At 43.1% G+C, this 20,337-nt stretch overlaps 1 protein-coding gene and 1 long non-coding RNA gene across 3 annotated transcripts in view; one reads left to right on the top strand and one right to left on the bottom strand.

The window, feature by feature from the left end:
• The window catches only part of FOXP1 (forkhead box P1), a 625,482-nt gene extending 608,982 nt beyond the window's left edge, over positions 1-16,500 (bottom strand). Inside the window, exon 1 of one of the 2 annotated variants that reach the window (XM_070777108.1) lies at positions 16,481-16,500. The gene's annotated coding sequence lies outside the window, so the exon portion shown is untranslated. The remainder of the gene's footprint in view (positions 1-16,480) is intronic. The other variant, XM_070777107.1, reaches the window with a different exon arrangement.
• A 756-nt stretch (positions 16,501-17,256) lies between these two features.
• LOC109576084 (uncharacterized) lies at positions 17,257-19,217 on the top strand. The gene is made up of 2 exons (XR_011563124.1): positions 17,257-17,910; positions 18,645-19,217. It is a non-coding gene; the product is annotated as an uncharacterized lncRNA (long non-coding RNA).
• The last annotated feature ends 1,120 nt before the right edge of the window (positions 19,218-20,337 follow it).

The following is a 20,337-nucleotide window of genomic DNA, read 5'->3' as shown; positions in this document are numbered from 1 at the left end:
TGACTTTTAACCAATAAATAGAATAATCACAATCATAAAAGCTAACATGTATACAGCACCTTCCTGTACTTGTCAGACACCATGTATCATATTCTATGTGGATTATCTCATTCATCTACAGAACAAATAAATGAAGTAATTTCTATTATTACATCCTCTCATACACACACACACACACACTCACACACATGTTTATGAATTAGAAAGGTTAATAGGCTCTAAGTCACCCAACAAGTGTTAAAAAACCTCTTTAAACCCAAGTCTGCCGAACTCCAGAGTCCATGCCCTTAACCACCAAGCCACAGTGAGACTGACACCCATACGGGATTTGGATACAAATTTAGTCAGCACCACACATCTAGTCGGTATTCTTAGAATTAATGACACTCTTATCACTAGAGTTAAATGACTTCTGCAGAGGTGGTTTGTTTGTTTGTTTGTTTGTTTAGTATTTTAAGTGGGGATTTATATTTCAGTGAACAGACTAACAATGCTTCTGGACAGTTCGTTCTGTGTCATTTTGGGAGGACAAACATTGATAACAGGAAAAGAAAGAAATAAAATCATCCAACAAGGGGCTAGGGGCTGTGGACACCCATGTCTTTGTCACTCTGTCCCTGATGGAGCATTAGGGGTTTAAAAAAAAAAGGAAAGAAATAACAGCTTCCTAGACTTCAGACTGCCATTCAAAATCACTCAAAGGGAAGCATTCCCTAGAGATGCTAAGAATACAGCAGGCATTAAAACAATTTCCTATCTGCACCTTTTTAACAGGAACTTACTACTAAGATATTTTGTTTTGTTTTTACCAATTCATCGTATAAAATTCATTGTTTGAGCCTTCACCAAATACACATATTTGGGGTGAAGGGAGGCTGTGTGGCCATAAGAAGCTAAACAGACTCAATAAGAAATTCAAATCAAGAATTGTTCAAGATGACACCTGCCTTCTGGCCTAATGGAAAAATCAATCTGTCAGGTTTTAATTAAGTGTTCGGGCTAGAAAGAAGAGGACACTGCTTATACACTTGGTGTCCTACCTAGAGGAGTGTTGATAGTCAAAATGCGACTGAAAGCCCTATTTGTGGCAGGAATGGTAACTATGACTATAGATGACCCATTTGCTTCTGGGCAGCCATATATTTAGTAAATAGAAGGTGGAACTAGATGAATCCCATAAGCTTAAAAATCCCATAAAGACCTCTGTGAATAATAACTCTCGGAAACCTAAAAGATGTTGTATCAGAACGTCTACCTGAGAATGTGCACAGGTAAGCTAGGGGAACAGGGGATCAGGAAGCAATGCTTTTCTGCCAAGTAGTCATGCTGGGTCAACAAAGGAACAGAGGAAGGATAATAAACAAGTGAATAAGTGAATGAGTAAACAGATGAACCCATGAGTTAATTCCATGATGGTCAGTGAAAAAAGTTCTCTATTCTACACAGTCATTAAGAAATACATAAGGACACAAACACCCACCCACATCCCCCATCAACCATGATAGAGATCATGAAAAATTCCGACCAAGCTAGTCTGCATACAGGTGTGGCTGAACAGAGGTGAAACAGCTCTGCGAACATGGTTCACAACCACTCTGGGCAATTAGTTGGCAAATGTGCAGCCCATCTTCCCAACTTGTTGAGCGCACAGCCAGCTCATTCTCCAACCTCACTGGCAGAGGCGGGGAAACACGACATGGACCAGGGTGCATGGACTGTTGTAGCTCAGTCCCCAAGTCGTGTCTGACTCTTCGCGACCCCGTGGACTGCAGCACGCCAGACTTCCCTGTCCCTCACCATGAGTGAACCCCTGTGGGAACCCTCTGTGGTTCCCCTGGGAACTAAACATCAGACACCTTGCCGGGGAAAAATTATAGAGACAGACTACGTAAACACATTCAAAGCCCAAAACTGACTATAAAAACCCTTGTGTAGTCTAATGTTTGACCCAAATGAAGCACCACTTCCAGCACCTGTAGTGTGAAAATTAAGGTTGTGGGAAAAGGCAATTCAACAGGCAGTCTGAGAAAAAGCCACATAGGAAGGCTGTGACACCCACAGCCTTGGACTATCAAGAGGGGGCAGGAGCCCAACAGGGGAGCACTCACGGGAACTTAATTTCCCCTTCCTTGCCTCATTCCATACCACACCTGCAGGTGGGCAAGCCGATGCTCATCTTTATGGAAAAAATCCCTGAGCCAGCAATTGCTTCTGAATGAGCATCCTCTCAAAGGCGGTGGACAAACACTGGCAACCCTTGACTTTCTAAGAAGGCTGCAGCGACACCCCAGCCTGCTTCCCCAGGTTCTCCTAACACACATCAAACCTTCCCCAGAAAAACACGTGTGCATCATCTCCCTGGGCTCCCAGAGACAGCCTCTGTGTTGGCTCCAACAACATCCTCTCAGCATTCGCAGCCCCCTCAAACCACCAAGCTATTGTGCCCAAAGAAAGAGGGAAGGACAACAGAAGCTGGTGGGAACAGAAACACGTGGCAAACTGGAAGAAGCAGGAAAGCATGGGAGGTAAGGTTTTAAATCTCCCCAGCTTTTATTTATCTTAGCTTTTAAAGGAAGGAGTGAACTGCCAAGACCAAGTTCTAATAAAGCACAAATTCAGATACAAGGAATCACTCTTATTAATAATAAATCATTAACCAAAAATCAAGTGTTTATGACAAGCCAAAAGCTCTGTTAAGTGCTTTGCATATGTTTGCTGATTTATACCTCCTATCAATCCAAACCCCAGCACCACCATCACCACTAAGATATACTGATTCCCAAAGACTCAGTTACTCACTCAGTATGCTGAAGCTACCAAGGGGCAGAGGACCTATGCGTATTTCGGTAGAGAACAAAAACCATTCAACCCAAGGTAAGACATTCCAGATTCACCCAATTATGTTGAAATTCTACAACTTAGTACAAGAGGAAAAAAAAAATGTTTTCCCCAACCCTGTTGAACCTGAACCACCTTAAAGAAGTTCATTTAATCTTCATCAGTAAGGATGTCCCAACCGACACAGAAGTTCTACAGGCCACAAAATGAATTTTGCATTTTGTATGGTGTGAACCAACCACATCTCCTCTCTGTGACATGGAGCCTGGTTTGCTGCAATTCCTGAAGACAGTTAGTCAACCAATGCCCTTCCAGACAGAATCTGCTTGTTTAATAATTAACATTTTGGGGATAAAAACAGGAAAAGAGCAAAATCTCTTTTGTGAGGCTGCTTTCAGATTTTAAGTACAGCAGGCTCTCCCAGGATGAAGCCAAGGACAGATGATAATGAACAGCAATGAAAGTGACAGGGACCCAAGATACAGTCAAAATGGCAAGACTCTAGAAGGGCTAGAGAAGACAGAAAAGGAAAAGAAAAGGCCAGCAGGAACAGGACGGGCTTCCCTCACAGGACCTTGCAAAATGCCCACACAGAACACCTAGTCCACAGGATCACCAATATTTTACACTCAGTGGATCTTAAAACCCAGGAAGAGTAATGGGTTTTAACAGGGATTCCCAGCCCAATCTGGGTTCACTAATATAGAGAAAGCTAAGACTGCTGATTGAGTGCCACAAGAGGGGCTCAGCCTGCCACACCTGCCTCCTATGTTGCACGAGAGGAAGACTTGGTGCAAAAAAGCAAAGCCCTTCAGGACAGTGTATGAGTACCAAACAAAGCCCCTTGCTCCAAAGGGCCCAAACTTTGGTGAAAGCTTTGCTGTTACCATCTTGAAATTCTTAATATTTCACAAGGAACTCCGCATTTTAAGTTTGCACTGGGCACCACAAATCATGCAGCTGGTCTATTCTCACTTTTTGTTTGTTCTGTGAATTTTCAAAGGTCTAGTGAGACTTCAATTTTACTTGTACTTTTTTGTAGATTACGTTTCCTGGGCCATTTATACTTCAGGTAACCCGGGTTGGTTGTCACAGATTCCCAAAAGTAGACATTTAATACACAGAGCAAGCATGTATTCACCACACCCCTAATTTATGCTCCAAACTGCAAACCAAAATGTGCTCAGTACAACCATCAGAGTCCATGAAAAAGAAAAGATATCACTAGTGGGTTTCAAAAAGAAATGATGAGACTTGTACATTTTTGACCTTGCAGGCTTGAGAAAATCTGAGCCATTGATTGAAAATCAGTTTCAGATCCTCAACCTAACACTACTTCATTCACAATATACACCTCGAAAACATGCACACACACAAATGTATATACACACATGGCCCAACACAAGTATTCAGAGAAAAATCTTGTAGCTCCAGAGGCTTGTTAAGTAAAGTATCCTTGGTCTCATAGATGCTACAAACATCAGACACACAGGCTCGTTGTGATGGTGCTGTTCTCAAATGCGGTTTCTTTGCGGAGGAAGAAAATATAGATGCATACACTGGAAGACCAAGTGCAGGCATACCTAAAAGGCATTTCAGGATCAGTTTCAGACTACCGAAATAAAGCGAGTACTACATAAAGCAAGTCACATAAATTTTTCAGTCTCCCAGTGCATATCAGTGGGATATCTACACTAGACCGTAGTCTAGTGTGCAACAGCACTCCTGGTGTGAATCTGAACAAATGAACAATGACATGTACCCACTATCATGGTATGATACAAAGTATTTTTGCCATCCTAAAGTCCTCTGACTATTCATCTCTCCCTCTCCCAACGACCACTGATAGCTGTATTATCTCCGCAGCTTTGCCTTTTTCAGAATGTCATGTAGCTGCTATCACATGGTATACAGCCTTTTCAAACTGGCTTATCCCAGGTGGCTCAGTGGGTAAAAATCTGCCTGCAATGCACGAGACACGGGTTCAATCCCTGAGTCGGGAAGATCCCCTGGAGGAGAGCATGGCAACCCACTCCAGTATTCTTGCCTGGAGAATTCCAAGGAGAGAACAGCCTGACAGACTACAGTCCACAGGGTCACAGAGAGTCAGAAAGGACTGAAGCAACTGAGCACTCACACACACATATATTTCACTTAGTAATATACATTTAAGATTCTTTCACATCTTTTTGTGGCTTACCAGTTCATTTCTTTTTAGTGCTGAATAATATTCCATTGTCTGAATATACTATAGTTATTATTTATCCATTCACGTACTGAAGGACATCTTGGTGGCTTCCAAGTTTTGGCAATTATGAACAAAACTGCTACAAAGATTTGCCCACAGATTTTTAAGTTTTTAAATTGCTCCAAGAAAATATTAAGGACTGTGACTGCTGGATCATAGAGTAAGTTTAGTTTTATAAGAATCCAACAAATTGTGTTCCAAAGTGACTGTACTATTTTGCATTCCCACAAGCAATGAAAGAGTTTATTTCTAAAAACACGGTTTCTGAGGTATTCATCCTAAGACTCTCCCCAACCCAATGACTCAGGTTCTTTCACATGGCACAATGGAAGTTCAAGAGAAACATTCCATCCTTTTAAGCCTCTACTCAGCCCTCTAACACAGAGTCCTTGGTCAGACTTCTTGGATTTCCCCATTCTGAAGGCAAAGCTGTGCAGTGAGCCAGGCTCTGTGACCACCCATGATCTGAATTATGCACAGGTGTTCAAAAATAGAAAAGGGATCCAGCATAATTAAGAGCATTAAGCAATCATCTCAGCCCAAGGAGGCAGTTGAAGGGAAAAAAGAAGAGTCTGAGCAGCGCTTTGAGAAATAAATTCCACAGCCTTTCACCAAGTTGAAATCTTGGCTTTGGACACAAATAAAAAAGAGCCTGGCCTGATCTACACTCCCAGTGGATTTCTGCCAGATCACAAAAGTTGACCCAATTGGCCTGGTTTTCCACCAAGGCCACCACTGGAAAAGCAGATGGTATAGCTGGTGAGAACCAACCATGGATGGACAGGCCGGCAGAGAGAAAAATGGCAGAACATAGCTGGCCAAGACAGAGTGGGGCGGGGGCGGCGGGGGGCAGGTCTCTGCTATCAAGAGATCCATTTTTACACTGCAATTTAAAAAAAATAACATTATGGTTAGCCTTTGATCTGATTGCCTTCTTTTATAGACTTCCATCCCCCTTTCCTTACATCCTATAAAACATAGCTAACTACTCTTTCATTTTCTCTCTTATCACTTGGTACTGCGATACAGTAGTAAAAGGACTGCTGACTCTATCCAGAGAATCGTGTGTTTTAGGCATAAGTGCGTTAGAAACTTCCAACAAAGGAAGCAGCGCCTAGGTTTTTCCCTAAGATTTCAGGAACCTGGAAAAAGATGCTAAGTTATAAGGATGACTTCTCCTTAAATAAACCGTTACCAAGTATAACGTTATTTGTCATGAGAAACTAAAAAAAAAAAAAAAATTAAATTAAATTAAAGCCATTGTTTAATGGACAACACTGGCTCTAATGGGCCCCGTATAACACACACCCGTCTTTTAAAAAGAGCGTTGTCCAAACATTCCCCCTTTGTTATATTTTTCTCCATTCCTGAGGGAAACACTATCTACCTTTACACTCATTTTGTTTAACATCCCCAGTCATTTATGCTATTTACTGAGTATCTGATATTCCTAATAAAATGTCAGTACAAATATCCAAGTTGCCTAGGAGGAAAAAAAAAAGTTTTCCACCCTTCCCTGGCTGGTCAAGGTAAACATTTCTATGGCCTGAGTCAGTCAGCCACACTAACACAAACGCCTTTTATCTTTCCTCTGAAATTACAAAAGATCATCCTTTTACTCAGCCATGAACCTAACTAAATCGATACTCTGTACACATCAAAATTAAATATGTTCTCTCTGCTCAAACTGAACAGTATATTATTTATCACTAATATTTAATGACAAAAAAACCTGATAACTCTCTCTGATTATACCACTGATTTCATCTAGTTCCACATCATCGATTCTTTTGGTCATTAGCATAATCACAGAGAACCAGCTCCGGCTTAGGCAGCAAGTTTGATAACAGAGCTGAAAGAAGACACACACTATTTTAAAAACATGTTCCAATTTTCATCTGAGTATATCTTTATTTGTGTGGCTTTCATACCATTAAAGATGCCAGTCCTTGAAAATATGCAGAAATCACTCTCTACACTGAAGAACAAGGTGCCTGTATCATACATAACAAGGATACAGAAGTATAAAGTAGCTGTTAATTAAACACCACTTTTTAACTTGCTACCCTGTGTATGTAACTGTGAAGTTCTAAGCCAAGTCTTTAAAATAAGGAGGAGAAAATGGCTCTCCTTCATCTGCTTTTCCCCTCTCCCCCTACTCACATATAAGAGATCAGCCACTTGATACATAATTTTTTTAAAATCAAATTCTCTGGTAATGTTTGCCTTTAAAATGTTTCCCTTTACCCACAAAACAAACAAATAAATAGCAACAACAAAAACAAAAAAATCACTGGCAAATGAACACATTATGAAGACAGGACCAAGACTGATAGTTTCAAATCCACCCTACGTTTTCAGTGTATGGGACTACAGAATGCTGCTGGGCTTTAAATTCACGCGTAAAAAGCTTGCCTTAAATTAACACTTAGCACTTTAAAATGTTCACATGGAAAAATGAATAAACTACAGCCACCTGTATTCACATGGATAAATTTTACCAATGTTAAACAAAAAAAAATCAACTTACCAAAGAACACATATAGGAGAATACTGTCAATGCGTAACTTGAATATGCAAAAGAAAACCCTCTATTGGGGGGAATACATGCCTATGTATTAAAAGTATAACAAAAGCCATGGTACAGAGAAAGTTAACTGAGAGCAGAGCTCACCTCCAGGGGCGAAGGACAGAAGAATAAGAACATGCCAGGAACCTTTCCAACCAGGATCAGAAATATGTTCTTTTTGAAGCTGAGCTGCAGGTACATGGGAGCCCACTGAATTAGTTTCTGAATGACATCTTTTTGGTGTCTTACACATTTCAAAACAAAAATTGAAATCTGTAAGCATATAGTTTTAAGAGAAATCGCTTTGTAAATATCTGCCAGACTGCTTTCCTCAAAAGTTGCTCTCAACTCAAAGATCAAAGTGCTTGAAGCCAAGGCACTGTATTTTATTCCACAATCAGGGTACTTGTTATAATACTACACCCCCAATATAAAATCCATTTGTACCATTTTTAAAAGCGCTTACAACTACTGTAAAGAAGTCTCCCACCTAGGTGCTCTGCCATGGGGAAGTACTCTCTGACACAGAGATGATCTCTGTAGCCAGCAAAAGCCACTGTCCTGCTTCTTAATTAAGAAAAAAAAAAAAACTATATATATATATATATATATACACACACACAGAAATGACATCTCTAAATATCTTTTAAATTTTGAGTTGATACAAATACATGCATAGAAAGAGTAAGCTAGCATCACATCTCACATATGATTTGGGAACACAAGGGTCTGAGGTAAATTTTTGTCAGATGGGGAGTTGATCCCCCCACCCTATCCACATTGCCATCCCCATCCCCAAACATTTAAGCCCTGTGCTACCACTGCCTTAAGGACACAAAAGGGAGAAGCACCCCCAGTCAGCGGGCAGGATGACTTGCTCCTACAAGTATAAGAATTTGTTGTAAGCTTTACCCAAGTTACTACAGTGCGTTTACTGTCAACAGGCATCATACTGCAACAAAAGCCATGATTTAGAAAATAAGATGAATACACTGAAGTGACTGAACCCTTCCTAAGCCCAGAGAAGGCAGGCAAAACAGCAGGTCTGCAACAACATGCCTGATGAAGCCCATCCAAGGCTGAACCATTTTCCATTTTAATAGACTACCTTCTCGATAATTATTGGCAGCTGCACATGGACAGTGATATTCTCTCAAGAGGCCTCACCCGACCTCTGGCCACCCCCCTTTTCAAGATTCAACTAGCTTCCTTCCAAATAATTAAACGTAGCAAACTTTCTATTAGAAAATTTCTATAATACATCATTAAAAAGGGTCTGTCATTGATTCCCTTACGACAAATCAGCTAATTACTTAACTTTCTTAAAGAAATGATAAACATCCTTTCAATAAATAAGGTGCAGGGATTTAACATCATGCTGTAGATTTCACTCACTGGTAGCCACAATAGTAAGACCTTGTAGCCTCAACGACGCACCTATTTTTTTCAACCAGTCCCATTTTTCATCTTTTCATAGAAATCCTCTATTCATGGTTAGAGACACTCTAGATTGAAAACTTGGCCCATCAGAGATTGTTTTTTAAGCCCTTCAGGGTCTGAACAGAAATAAAAGAACTTTGTATTACAGGAATATTTCAAATGCCACACAAACCCAGAGTCAAAGCAACTGCGAAGTTCTAAACGTAAAAACAATTGCCAACTTTTTTGTATCTATTAAAATCAAGCCACACCCAAAGTCAAATGGAATTTTTTTTTTTTTTTAGGTGAGGACATTTTGGACCAACACTTTGTTGCTGGGTAACTTCAAAAGACACATTACTAATACAGATGAAAAATCTCTATACAACTTTTATTTAAATAACTCTTTTGATCTTACTGGAGAGATCTTTAGCTGAAGCCCTGAATATTTAAACAAGCCTCCTTAGCATTTTATCTTCCTTTATCTCATAATCTTGGAGGATGCATTCATCTTAGGATTCTGCTTGCTTTATTTGTGTGGCACTCTTGGCGAGGTTACTTCCATCAATATTCCTGCGGGCCCTATCACATACATTGAGAGAATTTCCCAAGATGCCTAGGGAAATCAACATACTTATGCCAGCAGAATTAATCTAGTGGGTAAACAGTTCAGATTTTTAAATTAAGACAAAATACGCAGAGAAAAAAATTACAGCAAGCGATTTGACACTAATTGGTAGCTACAACATGACAACGCCCATTGGAAACATGGATGCAAGCAAGGCATAACTTGAAAAGAAATGTCTGGTAGTGAAAACGACTGATGTTCCACATTGTTCCTACCACTCAGCTGAACTGTGAGGCTCTTGTTTTGCCTCTATTTCTCTAAGTATCTGATGTTTCTTTTGGTGCTAGACTCTGAGAAGGGAACTCGTATTCCTTTCTTAAGTTTCCTGAAGTCCAAACAGTCAAGTTAAACCCTTAAGGAGAGTTGTAAGCTTTCCTCCAATACTGATCATTGAGGAGTCCAGTTCTCCCATGTTGGTGGGCCTCAGAATCATACAGGGAGCATTTCAAAAATGCAAAAGCTGGCACCACTCCCAATATGGCACATCCAGGCGCGCTGTGACTACGTCTGTGTTTGGAATGACAGCTCTGCTGTGATTCCAATCCTCATGCATACTTAAAAACCACCGGCTTTGACTCTTAATAGAAATCCAAACACATTAAAAAGAATGCAGGTCTCAAGATAAAAACAAAACATTAGTTGGTAAAATCTACATGAAGATAAAGATTTCACTTTCACAGTCTTTAGGAGTGGAAATTACTTGGTCCATGGGCCTCTGTTTAGTGTGCATTAGAATTACTCCAGGAGAGGTTTGTGAAAAATGCACATTTGCACATCAGTCAGTAAAAATTCTGACTGAAGGATCTGTATTTTAATAAAACTCCCCTAACACATATACATGTATAGACACACACAATGTCTGGAAGCAGGTGAACAAGGAACTTCACTTTGAAACATGCTGAACTTGGACCAACAGCAACCCTCTACCACTTCATATATGAGTTACCACCTCCATCTCTTGTGCTCACCTGTCCTCAGGAGAGAAGCCTCCAGCTCCTCTGACAGGGTACCACCAGCTAAAGGGAGAGGCTCTGGGACAGAAAAAACTCATGTAAAACTCACATCACTCCGTTCCCCTAGGAGCTGCGGTTACTTCCTGGGAGCACGAAGAACACCTTCCAAAGTCTGAAGAACACCACACAGCCTCAGTGTCCTTAGGTCTCTAAGCTCAAAGAACATACCTAAAATACTCCCCTAATTCGCAGACAGGGAACCAGGAGCACGAAAAGTCACATTATGATTCAACTGCAGAGCCAGGAGGGAGAAAAAGAAACCTCAGAAATTCTGCTTTTGAGTTGATGCTAAGACTGCTATTCAGTGTACTAGCTGATAAAGTCGATGACAAAATCAGCTAAAACCAGAGAACCTGGAAGCAAAGAGAATCTGGCCAACTGTGAATGTCCACCTGAATTACTATTAATAAATAAATCTGCATCCAAAAATACAACTTGGAAAAACATCTTTGTCCCATCCTAAGTGAATGTCTCCTATTTCACATGAACAGGAATTCAATAATACCAAGTTCAGGTCCATTCTTCTCCCCTTAGTAAACTGTCCTCTAACATGCTAACCTCTGAGATCTCCAAATTCTTGAAATAAAAAACAAAATGACATGAGCTTTCTAATCAGCGACTCCTCCATTTCAGCTTTTTGTCTGAATTAGCAGCAGTTGGAGGAAATAAAGCCATCACAGAGGGGTCCTGAGTAGAGATAACTAAATAATAAAACAGAATACTTGAACACAACTTTATATATGTTCATGCCCCTTTATTTAAAAAAATGTATCTATTTTATTAATATTGTCATTTGGAAACAAAGTACAATTAGCTTTGCACAGGGCCTGCCGAGATGTTCTGGAACACACCAGACATATGTAAATATTTCGTGATATCTGTTCCAACTGAGTAGACCTGTCAAGACATTTAAAGGTTTGACACTACTTCTGACTTTAATTAAATTTCTGGCCAGATACTTTAATGTAATTTAAATAGATTATTAGTTGTCAGGATCTAATATAAATTTTGTTTATGATTTAGCTACTTTAAGTACTCTGATTGAAGAAACTATTTAACCCCATGAGTCTACAGCTTCAAGCATTAAGATGAAGCCACTAAAAAGCCTCCACTGCCCTTTGCACTCTCCCAGTAATTTTAAATTACTACAACCTAACGGCAAATACTGAGGCACCAAATTGAGCCCCTCCCCCACTTTTTTAAAAGCAAAGACCTTGCAGATGGTAATACAGAAAAACCCATGTATGCTTATTCAAGTTCCAGATTCTTTCTTCCAGGCAGCCCGTTCTCTCAGTGGCTGGCTAGGTAGGAAATGTTTTTCTCACTTTCAGTCCCATAAAAATCACTACCAAACACCTGTTGTGCACAAGGCAGGGCATGTATTAAAAACGGGCGTCAGGGGATTTCAAAAAGAAAAACAAGTCTTGCAGAGACATCCTCAAGCTAATCTGGCTAAGAGATTTTCAAGACTGGGTAAAACGGTGCGAGAAAAAGGATGCAGCTTCTGGCACAACCTTCTTGTGAATAGGAGCAGACTCCTAAACAAGGCCCGAAAAAGTACCTCAGTACCAACTGCCTGTAATTAATGAAAATAATTTATTAAAGAAACAAAGAACACTGTCTAATTGTCTTCCCTGGCTGCCATGCACTTTACCCCAATGTACTTCCTCTTTCCAGAATACCAGCCTTGGAGCCATTATTGCAAGAACATTATCTATGGGATGCAAAACCAAAGCACTTCTTGAAATCAAACGTTCCTTACAGCATTTATTTTTAGGTTGGCAGCACAAGCCAAATCTGCTTAATTTCCATTAACCACATCGTCACATGCACACTGAAATAAACTACGTGAGTCTGGGGGGTAGATTAAGTGCCATGCATAAGACACCCCATATTTGGCCAGGTTTTCCTTTGTTTCAGAAATTTGTCTCAACTCATGGCCTGCTGATGTTCTAGCTTTCGGTACCTCTAACCTTAATTCAGCCAAGCACCAAGGAAGAGAAAGATTTTTAAAAATCAGTTTAAGATGGCTCCTTGGATAGCACACATATGGTAAAGTGACACAGATCAGTGCAACAAGGCACAGGAAAGACTGTCTAGAAATTACACCAGCCCAATTGCAAACTTAATTTGGCTTGCTGGCCTGAGTTACAGACTCAGTGTTTGATCACCTGGTGGGATGACTACCATCAACTAAGAAAAAAAAAATCCCCCACAAATGGTAAAAGTCTATGTTGGCTCACATATAAAGTTCACCTGTCTATTCAGCAGATGCCTCTCTTAAAGTTGTTTTCTTTAGAAAACAAACCTCTACTTGCTGGAGACCTTCATATATACTCAGTCCAAAAACATACTTAAAAATAAAAAAAACAACAATACTGCTGGCTTAGCAAAAATGACATGACTATGAAGGAATTCTATAAAGGGACTATGACACCTAACAGGATAAGAAAGAAAAAGAAAAAAGCCCTAAGCAAAAAAATTTCTTCGAAAAACAAAAATACCACCTGTGCAAATCTAGCTATGCTCTGGAAACCTCTTTTCAGCCTCAGAGAAACAGCTCATGCCCGGTGCCTTGAAGTTGCAATTAAATTGTAGTAATTTAAGATTATCGGGCGAGCAAAGGGCAGTGGGAGCTCTTTGGAGGGCTTGCCTCCCCCACTTAATGCTCTTCAGTCAGGGGTTAAATGAGTTTCTTTAATGTAAGTACCTTAAAGTAACTGAATCATAAACAAAATTTATACTATTTTCTGACAGCCTGCAATCTATTTAAATTTTATTAACGGGTGCCTAAAATTATTTTTAAAAGACAGAACCCTTGCAATGCCCTGTAAATATTCTTGGCATACCCACTGAAAAGTAATCAAGACTTTATAATACCTAAATGGAACATACATTTTGGGGATACAGATTCTTTACAAGATAACATTTTAAAAATGAGTTTGCATCTTAAGTAAAACCTGAAAACCAAATCAACAGCACAATAAGGTTGGCTGCAAAGAGGAAGCTGGGTTCAAAAGAAGTTGTCACATCTGTTCTATTCTCCTTTCTCTTCCTTTATGTTGGCATTGCCGTGGTATAAATACGTTTGTTGAGGAAATATCACAATTTTTCTGTTAATTTAAACAACTGCTGAGAACAGACACAGCCTTCAATAGAGCCTACAAATGCAAATATACAAGGCTGGGGGTAGAGTCTTAAGAGAAACAGGGAAAGAGTCAGTAACAGAAAACCATGCCCAGGCTCAATATTAACCCAGTTAACTTTTGTTACTGTTGGTACAAATGATTTAACTAGAAAATATTTATAGCTTTTCAAAAAACATTACATATTGCAGAAAATTGCCTAATAGCATCCATGTGTATGTTTAACTCACATTGTTTAATGATACAATAAAAGGTATATCCAATAAAAGCTACAGACTTTGAAACATGTTGGGTACTCTGGTTATGAAACTCTGACTTAGAAAAACACAAAGTGCTTACTATGTGATCAACGTTTGTTCATTATATATGCAATCCTTAAACAACAATTATTTTTATCCTTCTCTATGTGCTTATTTGTCCTTTTCCCCACTTTGTTCTACTTAATTAAAATGATATTTAATTTGGGTATAGTCTATACCTAAAAAGTGTTACACAGTTTATACTCCAGGATTTAAATATAAACACAAAATCTTTCAGATGTCTCCAGCAATACAACCCTCTTAATTTGAGGCAGTTAATCTAAAAAGTTGATGTTTCTTTCATTATACTTTGATAAACCTGTGAAAACAAAATGCTAAAGTAATTACTGTTACTACTCCCTTTAAAAATGTAAAGCAGTTAAATTTTCCTAGACAACAAGCAAGGACAAGTTACAGAGAACTTGAATAAAAGTAGCAACGTGGTCATGTTGAATGTCAATCTAAAAAAAGAGGTTATGTCTAATCTGGAGAATGCTCCCTCTCGCCTTTTTAAATTCCAAGAGTGGGCTGACACAAAACTTCATCACCAGGATTTTCTTTCTTTCTTTTTTTTTTTTTTTTTTGAGCTTCACATCAGATTTAAACCCTCACATACAAAACCTTGGCTTCCCTGACAAGGCAGATCTTCTAAACTTGATGTGAGAAAATGTTATCTAACTCTAGTGTAGGAGTCTAATGTTGGTAAAAAAGAATTCCACTGCACAGTTCTGGGTAACAAGACAGCCTCTGGAAGACTTAATAGCCTTTTAATGCCCTTTTGGGTATGTTTTGTTCATAAATAAGAATGCATTATAAAAATAATAACTTGTTTAGCTACTCAGCATCTATAAGGAACTCAGATCCTGCCTGGAGAGGGGTTGAATATTTCCTTCCAAGGGAGGCTTTGCTTGGACAACAAAGATCAGCATTTGCAATAGTCCATTTCTGCATCAGTCAATATACAGCTTTGCTGCTAGATCGAATAGTCCAGGGTTCTTCGTGTAGAGCTCCTGACAACAACCCAGCAGCAGTTCTGTTTGATCTCTCCTGCTTCCTTAATTTGGGTTGTCAAGGTTCAGCAGTTGGAGGCTGTTTACTTTACTTTTTCAAAAAAAAAGAACTGATTTTTTTTTTTTCTCTCTCTCATACAATGACTAATCCAAAGTCTAAGGAGGGTGTGGGGAAAGGGGGGAGGGATGCAGCTAGTGACAAGATGTTAAACATTCCCCCCTCCTTGCAGTAAGATTTTAGCTAACACCTTTTAATGGTAACTAGTTGAGTTCCTTTTTATATTTTTAATACTCTTTAATTATATGATGTTTCAAGCAGGAAAGTCAGAGACAGAAAGGACTCATTCCCAACCTCTGAAACTGTGAGCCCAATTTTAATTTCCTGGCCTCAAAGAGATGGGTATTTTTCACTTAATAGAATCAAAACTCTAGTGGAATTCTCAAAAGATTTGATACATTTGTCTCTGGAACCGAAAATAACAGGAACTTCTGTGTCTCTGTTATACAGGATAACACTTGGTAGAAAATACCAGAACTCTTATCATTTCTCTTCAAATTCTAGTTAAGATATTTCCCTAAATTGATTCTCACCGTGGAAAATACAAGGGGAAGGGACATGTAAAAAATTGGAGATATTCTTCAATATATTTTCGGCAGGAGAAAAATCTCTTAACCATCCCTTAGGTTTTTTCAATTCAGCTATTGTGCAAGCCCTAAATCCTGAAGCCTACGACAACTAAAGGTAAAGTGTAGACAGTTTCAATGTATAGACTCCTTTCAGAGGGAATACAGAACGGCCCTCCAGCATTCCAGTCTACAGAACAGTAACAAAAAGGGAAATCCAAACTTGGAAAATACCTGTGACCAGACATGAGAGCAACACCAGCCCCTCCTAAGTGGGCTGGAAAAGCTCAAATGCAACCAAATGAAATGTTTATATTAATTTCATTATTCTGTCCAAGCCTCGAAGGCTGGGGGCAGGGGGTGCACAGAGGAACAAATAAGTTTCATTTCGGGTTTTCTGGTTGAGCAAAAGAAAAGGAATTAAAACGAACGCGTAGGATGAGCCCAGACTAAATCAATACACTTTGTAATCAGCCCGGCAAGGGTATTTGGACACAATGACTTGGAAATAATTAATAGTTAAAAAGGAGGGGGGGGGCGGGAGAAGGGTGAGAAGGGGAGCGAGGGATGTCATCATATTTTATCAGAGCACTTTATACTCCACGCTAAACTTTGATCTCTAGATTTTCGGATTTTGGAAAGAAAAGGGGGAAAAAGGAGAAAGTCTAATATTTCGAAGCACCTACCGGCTTGAGGACAGGCGCATTCCTGGCTCCGGCGCCAGATCGCTGCGCTCGCGCCGCCCATGCTGAGGCTTTGGGCACAGAGAACCCCCGGGAGCAACCCAAAGCTCTAAGGTGTCCCTAGACCCTGCGCACCCGCCCGCGGCCGCAGCCGCCTCGACTTACCCGCGGAGACCCGGGAGGGAGTGGGAGCGCCGCCTTCACGCCCGCGGAGGAGGCGCCGGCAGCACCATGGTCCCCGGCGCCGCTGCCGCTGCCCCTGGCCCTGGCCCGCTTGCTCGCCACACGCTCTCTTCCTCTTGCAAACTTTCGGGTTCTGCGGTCGACAAGAAACCGGGGTGACCGTCAGCAAGTCTTCTCGGTGCAGGTTGGGGGAAATGGAGTGGGGCGGGATAGATGAGTAAGCTGGGGGGCCAAGGCTGAGAGGGCGTCGGGCCCAAAGGACCCACAAGCGTGCGTGGAGGGAAGAGAGAATGTGGCTCAGGGATTCCCTGCAAGGATCCCCAGACAGGGAATCGGACGGAGCCAAAGTCTCAGCACCTTACCCGGGATCTTACAAAGTTGCAACAACAAAAAAGGAGGGGGGAGAAAAGGGGGAGGGGTGGGATCGGGATAAGATCGCAGTCGCAAGGTTTGGAGTTACAACTGTTTATTTAGTCCTTATTCTAACAGGAGGCGGGAGCTGCGCGGCAATGGGGGGCGATTGAGGGCGGGGGGGGGGGGGTGTTGCAGGCAGCGATTTCTTAGCAAACACTTGCGGGGGGCGGGGGGGGGGGCGGGTAGGGCATGAGACTTTGTTTCTGGGCGCGAAGCTCCCTTGCGCCCGCGTGTGTCACCGCCAGTCTCCAGGGACCAAGGTGGAGCTCACAACAGGTGGGGAGGGGGACTAGCCTAGGGCCAAAAAGGAGAAGGAATCAAAGTTTCCGAGCGCAGCAGCGTCTGGGAAGGAGGGGGGCGGAAGGCGGGGGCGAGGGGAGGCGGAGGCAGTGAATGACCGCGACCCCGCGGCAACTGGCAAACCCCTCGGCTCCCGGCGCCGCCACCTCGGTCCCCACCCGAGGCGCACGGCCGCCCGACTCGAGGCTGGCTCAGCTGAATCCTCTCTGCGGGGCACGAATGGAGCGCCGGGAGCTCGGGAAGAAGGCGGCGCGCGGACGAGGAACGGACGGAGAGCCTTCGGCTGCCGGGACAGCGCCAAAGGGACGCGGCGACTCGCGCACGTCTCAGGACATATCGAGGCTTGGGAAATCCCCTCCACCCCCGTTCTTAAGAGGGGAGTACACCCAGAAAGTGCATGTGATGGAGTGGAGAGGAATCCGCGCGCGGCGACTACCCGCAGCGCACCCTGCTCCCACTCTCACTCGCGGAGCTGGCCACGGCAGTCGCGGATCCCTGGCAGGGAGGCTGAGTTCGCTGGGCCGAGCGCGTGAGGGGTACGTGTCTAGCTGAGGGTGCGCGGGTATGTGTTTGAGTTTTCTGGGCTCCGGGGTGCGACAGAGGAGTGTCCCCGCCATCGAGGTCGGGACATGGCGTGCATAGCACTAGAGACGTCCCCAGCCGTGGGGCCTAGGGCGCGGACATCCCCAGTCATTCTGCTGAGGCCCAAGGAGCAGCCCCAGGGCATAGAGGGGACAAACACTAGCAGTTGAGCGAAGGGAAAAAGTTTGCTCCAAGTCCAAACTTTGGGCTAGAGAAGCACCCAGCAGCGCGCCCCCCTCCCGCCGTGGACCTGACCCCGGGCCCTGCGCCCTCCCGGCAGCTACTCGACAGGCACCCCAACAACGGACACTGAAAGTTACGCCAGGCCGCCTGGGCTTATCGATTTCTCTCTCCACGGCGAGTGCAGAACAACGCGTGAAGGGGCCACGGGGAAGGCGAGATTGCCTCCTCGCCGCTGCCTTCGCCGCCCCACCCCCCATTTGACTTATGGAAATACACCCGAGAGCAGTGCCCCTGGAAACCCCTCCACCCCCGAGGCGACTGCAGCCCCCACCCACCCCAGAGCCTGGCCCTGACCCTGGGAAGAGAGAGGCTGCCTCTGGGGAGGGCTGGGGGAGATGCACGTGGAGCTGGGAGATGGAAAGTAGATATTTTTTTTCTTTTCTTTTCTTTCTTTCTTTCTTTTTTTTTTTTTTTTTTTTTTGGTTGTTGTTTTTGTTGTTTAAAGTGGTCGGAAACAAGGCAGGAGGCGGCTTGGGAAAAAGTGGAGCAGAAATGGAAAAATACAAACTCACCCGCAGCAAATGGTCTCTCGGTGCAAACTAAGGTGTTTTCGGGCCTTTCCCCGAGCGCGCCCACTCCCGCCCGCGCGCGCACCCCCGCAAACACACTCACTTGGTCACACACGCGCGCGCGCTCACATATACACACACACACACACAGACACACACGCACACACACACGCACTCCCGGGCGAGGGCCGGGCCGCGCGAGTACAGCATGAAACCGCCACACAATAAATAACAATAGATTCCTCCGCTCCGGACTAGCTTCCCGGAGCCCAGCTAGCGCCAGTGGTGGCGGCGGCCGCAGAGGCGCGGACGGCGTCGGGCCCGGGGCTTTCCCCAGCCTGCTCCCACCCCTGGCATCCAGCCTGGGCCCCTTCTCCACCTCACGCGCCCACAAACCACCCCCGGGCTTGAGCCTGCTCACCCTCCTTCCCCAAGACACTTAGGTGCTGGTGCCCGCCCCCACCCCCACCCCCGGAACAAATAAATAAATAAGGCGCGCGCGAGGCCAACACGTCGCGGAGGGAGATGTTGTTATTTTTTGCTGTTGTGCGTCCCTGACGTCACATCCACCTGCTGGGTAAACAACAAGGCTTGCAGCAAAAAAAAAAAAAAAAAAATCGCAGTTGCCAAAGCAGGGCTGGGGGAGGTGGGAATTGGGGGCAAGGGGATCAGAGAGGTGGGAGTGAGGGGCATCCAGGCTGGATGGGGGAGAAGGAGGCAGAGCCTGCAGACCCGAGAGAGGAGGGCCACGCCAGAGCAGTCCCTGGCAAAAGAGGAATCAGGCAAGAAAGACCTGGAAAACAAGGGGCATGGGGGAGGGGGATTCTTCAGAAGAGGGGCAAAGGGGGGCCCATTCAGACACTGGGGGAAAAAAAACGAGAGGGAGAGTGCTAGCAACTAGGGACGAAGATCGTAATACGATGGCTATTTGCTTGGTTTCTGAGCTAAAAATACAGAAGGAAGAGGAGAGGATAGACAGGGATGTGAGTTTCCTCCAGTTAAAAGTGAAAGTGTTTTGCCATCAGTGACAGTTGAAGGAGGAGGAGGTAGGGTGGTGTTTTCAACCCCCTTTCTCCTTCTCTCCCGTCCTCCCTCGGTCTCTCCTCTTTCTTTCTGTACTTTGTCCAATGAAAGAAGGCGAGTTCGGAAGGTGAAAGTTCAGCAGGAGGACAAACCCCTGTTTGCAAGAAAGAGAAACCAGCCAGCGAGGGGTTTTTCCCCCTGTATTTCTGAAGCAGGAGAGTGTAATGTGGGACGCTTCCCCGTCCTTCCTTCTCAGAGTCACTGCAGGAATGTGTAGTTAGATCCACTTCAGGCGAAAGTAGCTGCGTTGGGAGCTGTGTTCTTGCCACGGTTTCTCTTAGGAAAACGCCCAGGGGTCTAGAATGTCAATCAGTTGTTTAACACAAATTACCTTCTCTCCCAGAGATCAGTCACATGTAAAAAGCTTTGTCCAATTCTTTGAAAAGGTGAGACGTTTTTTCTTTTTGTTGCTTTGAAGTTTGGTGGAATTTAGAAATTTGAAGGAGTAAATTAGGAGCCCGGATTAAATATTTTGAAATATACATGTACAAAACAAAAGACACAAGCATTTCTATCACTATCATCAATAAAAATAGAGAAGGAAGA

The sequence above is a fragment of the Bos indicus genome, chromosome 22, assembly GCF_029378745.1.
Source record: "Bos indicus isolate NIAB-ARS_2022 breed Sahiwal x Tharparkar chromosome 22, NIAB-ARS_B.indTharparkar_mat_pri_1.0, whole genome shotgun sequence".
Taxonomy (NCBI): Eukaryota; Metazoa; Chordata; class Mammalia; order Artiodactyla; family Bovidae; genus Bos; species Bos indicus.
This window is presented reverse-complemented; position numbering and strand designations above follow the sequence as displayed.